Source organism: Cavia porcellus, unplaced genomic scaffold (genome assembly GCF_034190915.1).
Source record: "Cavia porcellus strain 051 isolate PalLab524CR breed Dunkin Hartley unplaced genomic scaffold, mCavPor4.1 scaffold_7, whole genome shotgun sequence".
NCBI lineage: Eukaryota > Metazoa > Chordata > Mammalia > Rodentia > Caviidae > Cavia > Cavia porcellus.
The window spans coordinates 58364777-58377431 of NW_026947490.1; the positions used below are offsets into that span (position 1 = coordinate 58364777).

At 38.6% G+C, this 12655-nt stretch overlaps 1 pseudogene; it reads left to right on the top strand.

Annotated features, from left to right (window-relative positions):
• Positions 1–8369: 8369 nt before the first annotated feature.
• LOC100718946 (putative deoxyribonuclease TATDN2) lies at positions 8370–11718 on the top strand (annotated as a pseudogene).
• The last annotated feature ends 937 nt before the right edge of the window (positions 11719–12655 follow it).

A 12655-nucleotide genomic window follows, 5' to 3' on the forward strand; every position in this document is an offset into this window, starting at 1 on the left:
AATGGCGAATGGAAACAAACAGGCACTTCTCAGAACTAAAAATAGTCAACAAATAAATGAAAAAATGTTCAATATCTCTGGCCATTAGAGAAATGCAAACTAAAACTGCATTAAGAAAAAAGAGAAAAAAAATACGTTAAGATGCCATGTTGTTACCATCCCAGATCTTGAGAGGCTGAGGCAGGAGAATAATTGCAAGTCTGAGACCAGCCTGGGCTACAGAGTGAGCTAGCTGGAACTGTATAGCAAGACAATGTCTCAAAAAGACCAAAAAAAAAAAAAAAACACTGTTTCTTCGGAGCTTCTGATTTGGATAAGTAAGTTTTAAATTTCTGCTTTCAAGAAAATAAATAGAGACTTTTTGGGTACAAATTAAAACATTTTCAAGTGATTTTTTTCTTCTTTTTTATGTTCTTATTTCTGGAAGAATTACACATTTTTCAATGATGACTTAGAATAACTTGAGAAATTTCAGTAGCATAAAATTTTGCTGCCTATCATTTAAAAATGATTTCTCCTTTTTAGATTTAATTTTGTACAGTTGAAATCTGACCTCAGAGTCACAAATTAAGAGTTATTTTCTGTATAGCCTGATGACTGACTAGAAATAGTTGGGGAAAGTTTTTCTAGTATTCTCTGTCATGTCTTTGATTTTGTCTTGATTACAGTACAGGGAAAGAAATGTCAATGTTTTCTGGAAGAATCTAAAGCAGCCGTCATGTTCTATTTTTCAATTAAGAGATCCAAGTTCCTGCAAAGCATACATCGTCACTTTTCTGAAAGAAAGCAAAAACCTGAAATTACAAATAGTCAAGAGAGAGCGGCTACACATCTATATAAGAATTACTTAACAGAGAACACAAGTGAACGCTCACATGCTTTAAAAAAGGTTTATTTTTCTGCACTCAACAAATATATAATCTGTGTGCCAAAATACATAATTATGATAAATATGATATGCTGTCTATCCTTTTATTAATGCTTAAATAAAATTCAGACACATATATAGAAAACACATGACATATGTAAGGATCATGTGAAAAATTTTATTGAGGAATATATTCTGCATAATTACCTGGATATTTTCATCGGAATAAAAACTTATCAACACTATAAATATTCATTTAAAAAATCTTTCCATGGCACAGATCCCAGTAAAAATCATTGTATTCATTTTCCAGAAAATATTTACTAAATTGATAAATGTGAAAAAGTCTTTATTCAGTGCCCATAATTTAACACCAGAAAATAGACTTTAGAATGACACTCTACAAATTTAAAGATTGTGGGACAGTCTTTACTTCATCCCTCACTCAACACCAGATAATTCACACTCTAGATTAATCTGATAAATGGGAAGAGTTTTCATGGCAGAGCTTTTCATCAAAATTCAGTCCTTACTCAACACTAATTCATACTGGAGGGAAATCTTCCCAAAGCAAAATGTGTAGCAAACCTTTCGCTAATAAACAAACCTTAGTGAACAGCAGAAAATTCATACTGGAAAAAATCATACATATATTTTGATACATCAGTCTTTCCATAGTTCATCATACTTTAGTCAACACCAAAGAATACATACTGAACAAAAACCCTACCAATGCAATGAATATGGCAAATCTGTCAGTAGTTATTCATAATTTACTCAACACTAGAGGATTCATACTGAGGAGAAACCATGGAAAAGTAAAGCTATGGCAAAATGCTTCTTCAAATATCACATTTTACTAAACGTAGGCAAATTCATATTGATGAAAAACCCTACATAGTTTTCCAATCAATCTCAATTCTTATTAAGTATCAGATAATTCATACTTATAAATGTAATGTTTATAGCAGTCTAATCAAAACACAGTCTACAATCAACTCTGGAGAAGTCATACTGGAAAGAGAATCAACCAATCCAAAGAAGGCAGCAAAACCTTTTATCAAAGATGAGATTTTTCTTAGCACCAGAAAAATCATAACAAGGAGAAATCCTATGAAGATTGTGAAACCAAATGAAACCAAAAACTGTAAACAATAGCAGAGAGCTTATCCGAGAGAATACTACAAATGTAAAGAATGCAGCAAAGCCATTCACCAATATTCGTATTTTACTGGACACCAGTGAACTTACATGTAACAGAAATGCTATGACTGTAAAGATTGCAACAGAGGATTCAACCCAAGTTCAATTCTTACTCATCAATATGGCATGCGTATTAAACAGAAACCTTACAATTGTAAAGAATTGGCACGGCCTTTTAACAAACCTAAAACCTTTCTAAAAACCAAAGAATTCATAGAGGAGTACAGCTCTACATGTATAAAATTCCATGGGATCACTTGATCAAAACTTAAAGTTTTTAATAACTCCCTGTCTTAGTTACTTTTAACTCATCGCTGAGACAAAATACCTGATTCCCAAAGTTGGGAAAGGAAAGTTTATTTCTTACAGTTTTTGGAGGTTTCAGTCCACACTCAGTTGACTCCAAGGCAGGGTGGCATGGCTGGGCCGCAGTTCATGGGGGCTGCAAACAGCAAGGAGGAAACTGGCAAGAGAGAAAGAGAGACACACCTTCTTCCTGCCATTACACTACATCCTGGCTCCACCCCCCTAGGACGATGTAGCGCTCACACCCCCAATCCAAGCTCTGGACAATGAACCAATCACAAATGCACAATGCAGAGGCATGAGGCCTGGGGGCCACCAACATAAACCATGACACTCCCTTTTCATTAAATGGCTTCTTTTCTGTAAACAAGTAAAAAACTTCTCTTTTTATTAGTACATGCTCATAGTACATATTGATTACATGTGTCATAGGGAGTTGCAAAGAATACATCTTTATTTTTCAACATCTACCCCTCTTACACACAGGCCTTGTAATAACCACTTTTATTAACTTTTCCATGTTATCTTTGAATGAAATCATGAGTTTGAGGCCAGGGTCCAGAACTCACTTATCTTTATAATGTCTAGAAATATGACATACATCAATAAATCTTTATTAAATCAATTGATCAATATGTTAAAAGTTCAATACATACAAGAAAAATTCAACTTTACTATTTTTCTAAATCCTCAATATTAAATGAATAATATTTATTTCAATATAATACCCAGTATTGGTGAGGCTACAGAAAAATAATCTCTTCAGAACACAATTTTCCATCCTATATTTAATTCACTTCAATTTCATTTCTGCTATCTTTTTATTTCTTGTTCTCATAAATCTCTTTTTCAGGTGCTCATTTTTCTTCTAATCTACTTGTACAGTTGAAACTTTAAGACTGGTTAACATATGATATTTTAAATTATTTTACATGCACTAAAATATTTCTCGATCCAGAGTTACAACTACAGATTTGCAAATAACAATTCAGGTGGTGTAGAGGTCGCAATTAAAATTACTGTTGCGCAGAACAGTAAACTGCTAACTATTAGATACTGTAATCTCACTGGACAGTTTTCTTCATTAAGTCATCTCATTCAGCCATGAACAAGGCTCTCTCTCCTGCTTTCTTGCTCTCTCCCTCTCTCTCTTGGCTTCCTCTCCCTCTCCTGGCTCTCTCCTTATCTCCAAACTTTCTCACCTTCCTTCCCCAGGCAAAATTTCACCTATTTCATTGAGCAAAATAACTTAGCACTCTCTTTACTTTGAACTCTCACTCACCTTGACCATATCATCAGAACGTCTCAAGGCAACTAAAACGCCCTGTGAACTATTTATATGCCACTTGATCTGATCATGTTAACATGACTTAAAACTTCTGTCTGTGAATGTTCTTTTTAGATGTGGTGAAGCATTCACAAGCACAGATGCCTCACTACTTCTTTGAAGAGGTTTTAAATAATGTAATAAGTATGTTTTAACACTATTTGGTTACAATTCATATTAATATTTCTTATCCCCTACGGGCTAGCACTTAAATGGCACATACAAGGAGAAGATGAATAAAGACAAAAACCAAATCTACTGGGCACTAATAATTTTATACTTATAATTGCATTTAAGCCTCTCAATAAACTTAAGAAGTAGGTTACTGTGCCTATTTGAGAGAAAATAACAAAGGTCAGTTATTTGTTCGATGTTACATGGAAGGTGTGAGAGCCAGGTTGTTAACATAGACTTTCTGCCCATAAGGTGGTGCTTAGTCTACAGGATCATAATAGATAAATAGGGAACTGTATCACTGAAAAGTTCATAAGCATAAAACCCAGTTCAACTTATTAAATTATTTTCTATGCAACACCTATTTCTTCCTGATTTTAACAGACTCCACCTACATAAAGCACGTGCCTAGTTTAATCTGAAAAGGCTCCATCTCCTTAATAACATACATTTACATGTTTGTTTATATTTGGAAACTCACCCTAACTCTGAAGTTGATGCTTATAATCTATGAGAACCACAAAAAGTCAGAAAAATCAGAGGTTACAATGAGGCCTAATTTATCATAAGAAAATATACAGGAAAAAAAGAAGGAAAACTTAAAGCAGAAAAGGAAAAATTTGTTCCATATGGTTTCATCTGTGTATTACTTATTTGTGATTCAAAATCTGTTGAAAATCATTATGATATATTATAAGGAAAACTTTAAAATATGTTACAGAGACATGTCAGTTAATGGAGCAGCTATATTACTTAAAAAGTTTGGGGCTGGGGATTTAGCTCAGCGGCATAAGCACCTGCCTTGCAAGCAGGTGGTCGTGAGTTTGATCCCCGGTACTGATAAAAAATAAAAATAAATGAATAAATAAAAGGTTTGATACTCAATTACTAAATTAAAAATATTCCAAGCTCTTAATTAAAACAACAAAAAATTGAAATAAAGATTACACATCAATGTGAAAATCATTTTCTCAATACAGCAGCAGCACTAAATGGTACTGAATTTTTAAATGCCCCAAAGTGGTGATGACACCCAGAAATATCAAGAGTTCTCTCAATCACTTGGTGAGACAGTGCTCATAGGTACAACTTCTCAAGAATGCCACTTTAAGAGAACCATTGTTTTGAAACTAATTTCTTTTTAAGAATCTAGTTTAAGAACATAATGAAAGAAAAAGATAAAAACTAGTACATAACAATATAGGGAACATGGATATACAGAAATGAATTTAAATGGGTTAAGCACAGTGAGGAATATATCATCTAATATTTTACTGTCTTGATGAGTCAAAGAAGGTTCAAATGAGACAGATGTTGAAAATAACTATATAGTAAAGGTCAGAGTAAACAATGTTATCTGAATAACACCTATGACTGCAATTAATTTGTTTTTAATTATATAAATAAGTGTACACACAATGCAAAAGCAATTTTTATAAGGATATTTTCATGAAAGAACATCATTTAAAAATATACAAATAGTGATAAAGTCTCATTATTTGTATATTTAAAAATATACAAATAGTGATAAAGTAAGATATATCAGCAGATGTTAAAAAATATTTAATAAAAAGACAAAAAAATTAATAATTTACCAAGCTAGAAAAAAATGGAGCTCAGAAGAGGATGACTTGATGAAAAAGCTAAAGTTGAATAATTTTTAAAGGTAAGGATAACTAACTTAATGTGAAACTCCATAACAAAGCATTTATAGGCAAACATAAATTCCACATGCAAACTACAGATATAATAAACATTTGGCATGCTTGTTTTTTTTGCTTAATCAGACAAATATTTTATTGGAGTGGTGACAACAAGAGGTATTTTAACTTCACAAATCTATAATTCAGAAAAACTTAGGTATGTTTCTCCTGATTTTTTTTAAAAAAGTATTTATACTAGGGGCTCCTATTATAGAAAATTCTACTCAGCTCCTGAAATGTTAAAAGCTCTTGTGCTAATGATAAGTAATACCATATATTTAAAGTATGGCTAAAATATCAAATTGGAATTTTTGCTGAGACACTGGCATGTATATAATTATGTCTGTGAACATATAATGTGTGTTTTCACATACATAGATTCACTTTTGAATTATATACTTACATTCTTTGCATCTTGCATCAGTCCCACTTTCAGATGAGAGTCTGATTTAGGTAAGTGATCTCAGTCCTCTCACCCCAACGACACCCCGTGGAATGAAGAATATTACAGATGAAGGCCTCATGTTCCCTGTCCCTCTTTTTACTGTGAGACAGCAGAAGTCTGCCAAAATGGTGAATGGATTAATTAGATTAAAAAGAAATTGGGAACATAAACTACCCAAGGAAAAAAAATAACAATCACTGGATTCAGCAATGGAGTACCTAATCCAATGTCACATAACTCCCTGGCTATGCAGCCAAAGAAGCACCCAATGATTTCCAGTATCTGATTTCAAACTTTAGCAGTAAAGTAGCAGCTTTAAAAATAGATGAATGCTAAAGGATTTATGAACAAACAATGTGCTTTATAGTCAATACATTTTAACTAATTCAAACAGTAACTGTTAGGGTAGCAAAGAATAAAAATATGGAGCTGGGATTTAGCTCAGCGGCATAAGCGCCTGTCTTGCAAGCAGGTAGTCGTGAGTTCGATTCCTGGTACCAATAAAACCGGAAAAAAAAGACAGAAAAAAAAAGAATAAAAATATGAAGATCACAAAGTTCAATGAAGTGTTAAGAAAATATACATACACAAAACTTAGAAAGTTTCTGTAAAGTTCTTGCTGTGTTTATGTTTAACATTTCCCATCCTTAGGTAAAGTACACATTCTAGAAAAAAACAATATACTTCTTGAATATAGATTTACTCATGTACTTATCTGTGTATTATTGAAATAATAGTATAGTAAAAAATCATTGTTTTTTCAAATGTCCCTGTGAATCGAGTAGCTAAAATACAATGAAAGTTCAGAAGAAGAAAAATCCATATAATTAAAGAACATGGATTAGTTATTCAAGACTCATCTTAGGAGTGGAAAAACAGTTCAATAGTTCTATCAATCTAGTCAGATATGGTGGCACATTCCTGTAATCCCAGAATTTGTGAGGCTGAGGTAGGAGGATCATTGCAAGTCTGAAACCAGCCTGGCTACAAATGAGCCCAAGTCCAGCCTGAACTGCATAGTGGGATCCTATCTCAGAAAGAAAGAAAGAAAGAAAGAAAGAAAGAAAGAAAGAAAGAAAGAAAGAAAGAAAGAAAGAAAGAAAGAAAGAAAGAAAGGAAGGAAGGAAGGAAGGAAGGAAGGAAGGAAGAAAGAAAGAAAGAAAGAAAGAAAGAAAGAAAGAAAGAAAGAAAGAAAGAAAGAAAGAAAGAAAAAGAAAAAGAAATTATATGGATTAGTTAAGGAGAAAAATCATAATCATTTCCATGGATGCTAAAGAATTTGATTACTTTCAACATTTATTTCCAATTTTAAAAACTGTGGGAGAAGAGTCAATAATTTGATTTGTGAAATATGATTTAAAATGTGCGTACCTCTAAGCAATAATTATGCCAAAAACTAGTAGAGTTTAATGAAGACAACAGATGAAAATGACGAGGCTCACAGTCTGATTTTTCTTTTGGTCCTTACCTTTTCACTTTCGTCTTCTAATTTTGTAAATCCCATTCAGTGTTATAAGCAACAGTGGTTGATTTGGATTGCACTGGTTTGCCCAGCTTTCCTCTTAGCAAGAAGAAAACAAAATGGCATGTGAAAAACAGGTCTTCTGTTCTTGAGGACAACTTACCCTTAGATTCCTACGTATCTGTTTTCCAATGTGATGTCAATTTCTCCTTACTATAGTGAAATACCTGAGACAGTACACTTAGGAAGAAAACAGGTTTCTTTTGGCTCTTGGTTCTGGAGGTTCCAGTCTAACATTAAATGGCCTCATATCTGCAGGCCCTTGTGAAGGTGGTATGTCATGTTGAGTGTACATGGTGTTGCAAACCACCCACCTCATGAACCAGGAAACAAAGAAAAAGGATAGGATTGGGGTCCCACCTCAGTAAGTTAAGGCTCTTAAATGTTCCACCGCCTCACAATAGCACTACCCTGCGTACCTTTAATCACAAGGGCTTTGGGGGGACTTTGAACATCCAAACCATTGCACTTGTCTTTTTTGCTCGCTCTATTCCGATTATTTTAAAGGACTTTCGCCACTTACAGGGCTTCCTCTTCTAGGGCTTCTGGGGTGGGAACTGAGATGTGTGTGTGTAGATCACAGCTCTACCAATACAGACATCGGAAATCTTCCCTTTTTCTTTCTTTCTGTATTTTTTTATTTCTTTCCCTGCACCTCCATCAAATCTAAGGCCTCGGGACTGGTTCCAGGTGGATAGCCGAGCCTGGGACCGGGGGAGAAGTCTGAGCCAGGGTAGGGACTGTAAAGGCACCAGCCAGCGCCAGGTTGTCGAGGGGCGGGGCCTCGGGGCGGGGCCTCGGGGCGGGGCCTCGGGGCCAAAATGCAAAAAGCAAAAGAGCTTGGCGCCTTGCTGAAACTCCTGGGGCACTGTAACGGGTGGCTGGAAGGAGGAGAGATGCAAGGTCGGGCAAGAGTGCAGCAACCCCCTCAGAAGGAAGGGGGCCCCCTTCTGTCTCTGGTCTTGCTGCAGCGCTAGGAGCCCCAGGTGCCTCAAAGCCCAGGCCCACTGCGTCGTGGCCTGCACGGAGACTGACCAGGAGTTCCTCACTGTTACCGTTTCCAGGTGCAATAGAGAAGAGAAAAGTAAAAATTGAAAAGAACGCGTTTATTGAGGACGTGGAAAGGAGCACACCATCTGTGGCGTTGGGCCATCTCCTTCTCCAGAGACAAACATGGCAGGAGGTTTTCTGACCTCTGACCCGAAGCAGTGCTTGGGATGGGCACTGATGATGTGTGAGGAACTGATTGGAACAGAAAGGGAGTTTTAATTAGGGAGTGGGGGAGAAAGAAAGGAAGGAAAGAAAGAGTAAGCATTCCTGCTTTGGCTTTCCGCCATGCTAGACCACTGCCATAATTGTACAATAATTTATACTAGGGCAAAACTGTTTCACTCACACTGCAAAAATTGCTCTTCCTCCTCCTCTTCATCCTCTGGTGAGCGAGGCTGTGCTCGAAGGCTGCCTGCATGGGAGCTCTCAGGGGTTCCTTTCGTGGAAGGGATCTCTCCATGCTCTGCTAACCTCTATCTAGAAGAACTACTTAAGGTTGGTTCTAAATATAGTTTCTACAACTCTGTGAACTCTTTTAGTTGGCAGCTGAGGTTGAGGATCAGAACTGTTACCTCCAGGCTACGGGACACTGCTGCATAAACCCAGCACCAGTAACAGATGAAAGGAACCAAGTTCAGAAAGGAAGACACTTTATTGGAAAGGGAGAAAAAGGAGAAAATAGATAGCCACTCTTGTAAGAACAGGGCCAGAGGGTTCCAGAAAGATGGAGAACCCATGGACCTTTGTTCCTGTTTTATTGAGTATCAGGGACCTTCCTCCTTACCTGGAACTTGCCATAACTCTATCAGTTCCCTGAGCTGCCTTTAATTAGACCAGGGCCCCCTTGTGTATGTCATTCCTTTTGGGGGACTTTTTGTAACTTCTGTTTATCCCTAACAGGACCTTATCTCTGGGATGAGCAGCTGGTCGGTTAGGAATCTTTTATCCATGGTTAGCTTTTGCACTTAGTGAGAGGGTGTGTGTGTGTGTGTGGTAGTGCATAAATGTGAGTATATATTTGTATACATGGAATAGTAACTTTCCTCAAATTCAGGCAGCCCCCTTTCCCTTGAATCTGTCCTGCATTCTGTTGGAGGTGAGGAGGGTTAGCTATCTCAGCTTTTTGGTTCCATGCATTTGGCTCTCTGTCCTCCCCATCAGCTTTCCTTCTGGTCTTTTGGTGCAAGTCTCAAGGTGATTTGGTGCCCTTTTTTTTAAATATGTTTTTTCTACTTCTCTACCTCTGCCCTTGAAACTGATCTCAGGAGACTTTCTCTAGTCAGGATTAGCTGGAAAACCTAATGAGGTGCCTGTTTTGTTCTTTTCATGCCTACCAGCCCCTTTTCCCTACAGAATGATGTGACCGAGGAGCCAAACAAGTCCAGAAAAGGAAATTAGGCTTTGAGACCTGGACCTGAAGGCCACCTGTGACATCCTGGGGAAATTGGCACCAAAAGGAAAGGAGAAGCTGCCACCACTAAAGTAAAGCTGAGCCCAGGAGAGTGTCCCAGCTGTCTTGAAGGACCAGCCAGGAGTGTCACCATAGTGCTTCTCAGAACTAGAAAGAGCCATCCCCAAAGGTCAGAGTGGAAGAAGAAAAGTCTGTGCTAGACAGGATCAGTTTCTATGACAGGAGAGTGAATATAGACTTTCGGGAAAAACCAAATGAAGGGCCACCTGGGGGCTAAGGGATAGTCATTGACAAGCCCTCTGCTCCCCTAGAATTTGTGGATGGTGCTGACTCCTGTCTAGAAATCTGAAAGCAGAAGGATAGGAGGTAATGTTGGAACACCTTCAGGAAGTGACTAGTCTGGTGTGGATGAGATGGCCACAGATCAGATTCTCTCAGGAGGAGCCTGTCTCACTGAGATGCTGAGGGGTTCCAGAGCCTTCTAAGAACATCTCCAGAGGCCTGAAGCCTGCAGAAAAAGGCAGATCACAGAATTCTCATTCATTTCATTTCTCCAGAAGCTCTGGAGAAGAAGCAGTGAAGGAGAAAAGAACATTGCCAGAGGAGATACCAGTTTTTTGGGGTGGAAAACACACATCTAGTTTCTACCGAGCTAGAGAAAGGTTTCACTGATACTCATTGTCACTTGGACATGTTATACTCCAAGTTGTGCCTCAAAGGGACTTTTACGGACTGGGTGGGGTGGTATGCCTGTAATCCCACACAGGAGGCTGAGGCAGAAGGATCACTATGATTTCAAGGCCAGTTTGGGCTAAATAGTGAATTCAAAGTTGGTGTGGAATACATAGTTAGACCTTGTCTCAAAAAAAAAAAAAAAAAAAAACCCAAAGGAACCTTTACAGAGTTCAAGAAAATTTATAGCAGTTCCTTCCCTAAGGAATTTCAGGGCTGATTTGCAGACTTGTAGGATCCTTGGATGCTGACAAATTGCCTGTGAGAAGAGCTGATGAAAGAAGTTTGGGTTAGGGGGCCTTTGGCCGACGCCTTCACCTTACTTCACATTATTATGGTGAGAGTCAAGAAGTTTTGTGCAAGCTCTAAGACATCCAAAGGAGGTGGCCTTTGGGGAAATGGTATCCCCCAAGTACACTACGCCTGTCCTTGAACAGCATGAGGTATTTGAGAGACAGCTGCAACTGGCTGTCTCTAAAGACACCCCTTGGTGATCCATTACCAAGAATCTGATGAAGACCTGCTGGACATTATTTAAAAATTGTGCCATCCATCTACAAGATACACATGTACTGCTTCACCAGCAGATATGTGATCATCGAGCCCCTGTTGAAGTACCTGCCCACCCAACGTGTGTGTGGGCATTCCTGATGAACTGTTCTACCTGGGAAGCTGGGACTCTGAATCGGATCCCACTGGAGAAAACTGTGGAGACTGATGTGCCCTACTTCCTCCCTCGCCATGCAGTGCAAAGCCCTACCCCGGAGAGGGCATTCCACAGAAACTTGGGACCCTCTTACCCAGTGGCCCCTCGATACAACTCTCCCTGCACCTGCAGGTTCCCAAAAGCTTCTGTCAGTGTTCGCATCCTGGCCTGGCCTTGCACACAGCTCAAGAGATGGCCAGGGTCAAAGAGGAAGGTGCTGTCCTGCATCTTGGCCACCTTGTGTGAGAACACCTGTCGCCTCTACAGTTGATAAGCCAAGAGGAAGCCAGCGAGAGTCTCTTAGAAAAGGACAACCAGCAGCCTCACAGAACATCGACTGTGTCTGAACTTTGGCTCTAGCCCAGGCCGAGGCTGTGACTGCACAGCCCATTGGAATGGCGAAAACCTGCACTGGGTGAGGTCCTCAGATCTGATGGGCAGATGCAATGTCCCACACTGCACAGTGGACAGGTTAGCGGGTTGCCCAGAACAGCATCTAGGTTTTGCCTTGGATAGAATGTTCCAGGGCAGACCCTGAATAAATGTGAAGAAAGGCTATGAGTTTGCCAACCCAAGTCTTGGTTTTTGCATCCTGTGTTTTTGAGTAGTCCATGAATGGAGTCACCTTCTTCCTTATCTAAAAACATTAGGACTTCACATATGATGAGCAATAGGCAGGTGCTCTGCCACTGACAAATATGCGAGGTCCCTTCATGAGAATTTCCAGACTGATCCTGAGATGCCCCTCCCTCTACACACAAAGGTACCTTTGGGGTGGCTGCTGCATTATCTTGCTGTTTTTTTTTTTTTTTTTCCAGCCATGCTTCACATTTGCTGATTTCGGAGAGAGAGGGTCTCTTCTTTATCCTTCTTCTATTTTACTCCCAAAGTCTAGAATAGACATATAATTGAAAACGATAAATAAGCAGTTTCCATGGAAAGGTAAGGTGTCATTGACAACCATGTGTGTACTGAGTAAGATCCATTCTGGGCTGAGGATGTAGCTCACCGGTAAAGCACTTGACTGACATACATGAGGCCCCACGTTTGTTTCCTAGTGCTGTGCAAACTCACTGTCTCTCTCCTGCTTCTCCCGTGAAATGACCTCTAAAGCTGGCAGTTCTACTGTCCTACTGTGAGCTTGGTTATCAAGCAAGCACTGAAACTCTTATTTGTGGTTAGACAATACAGTGGTACTAGATACCGGG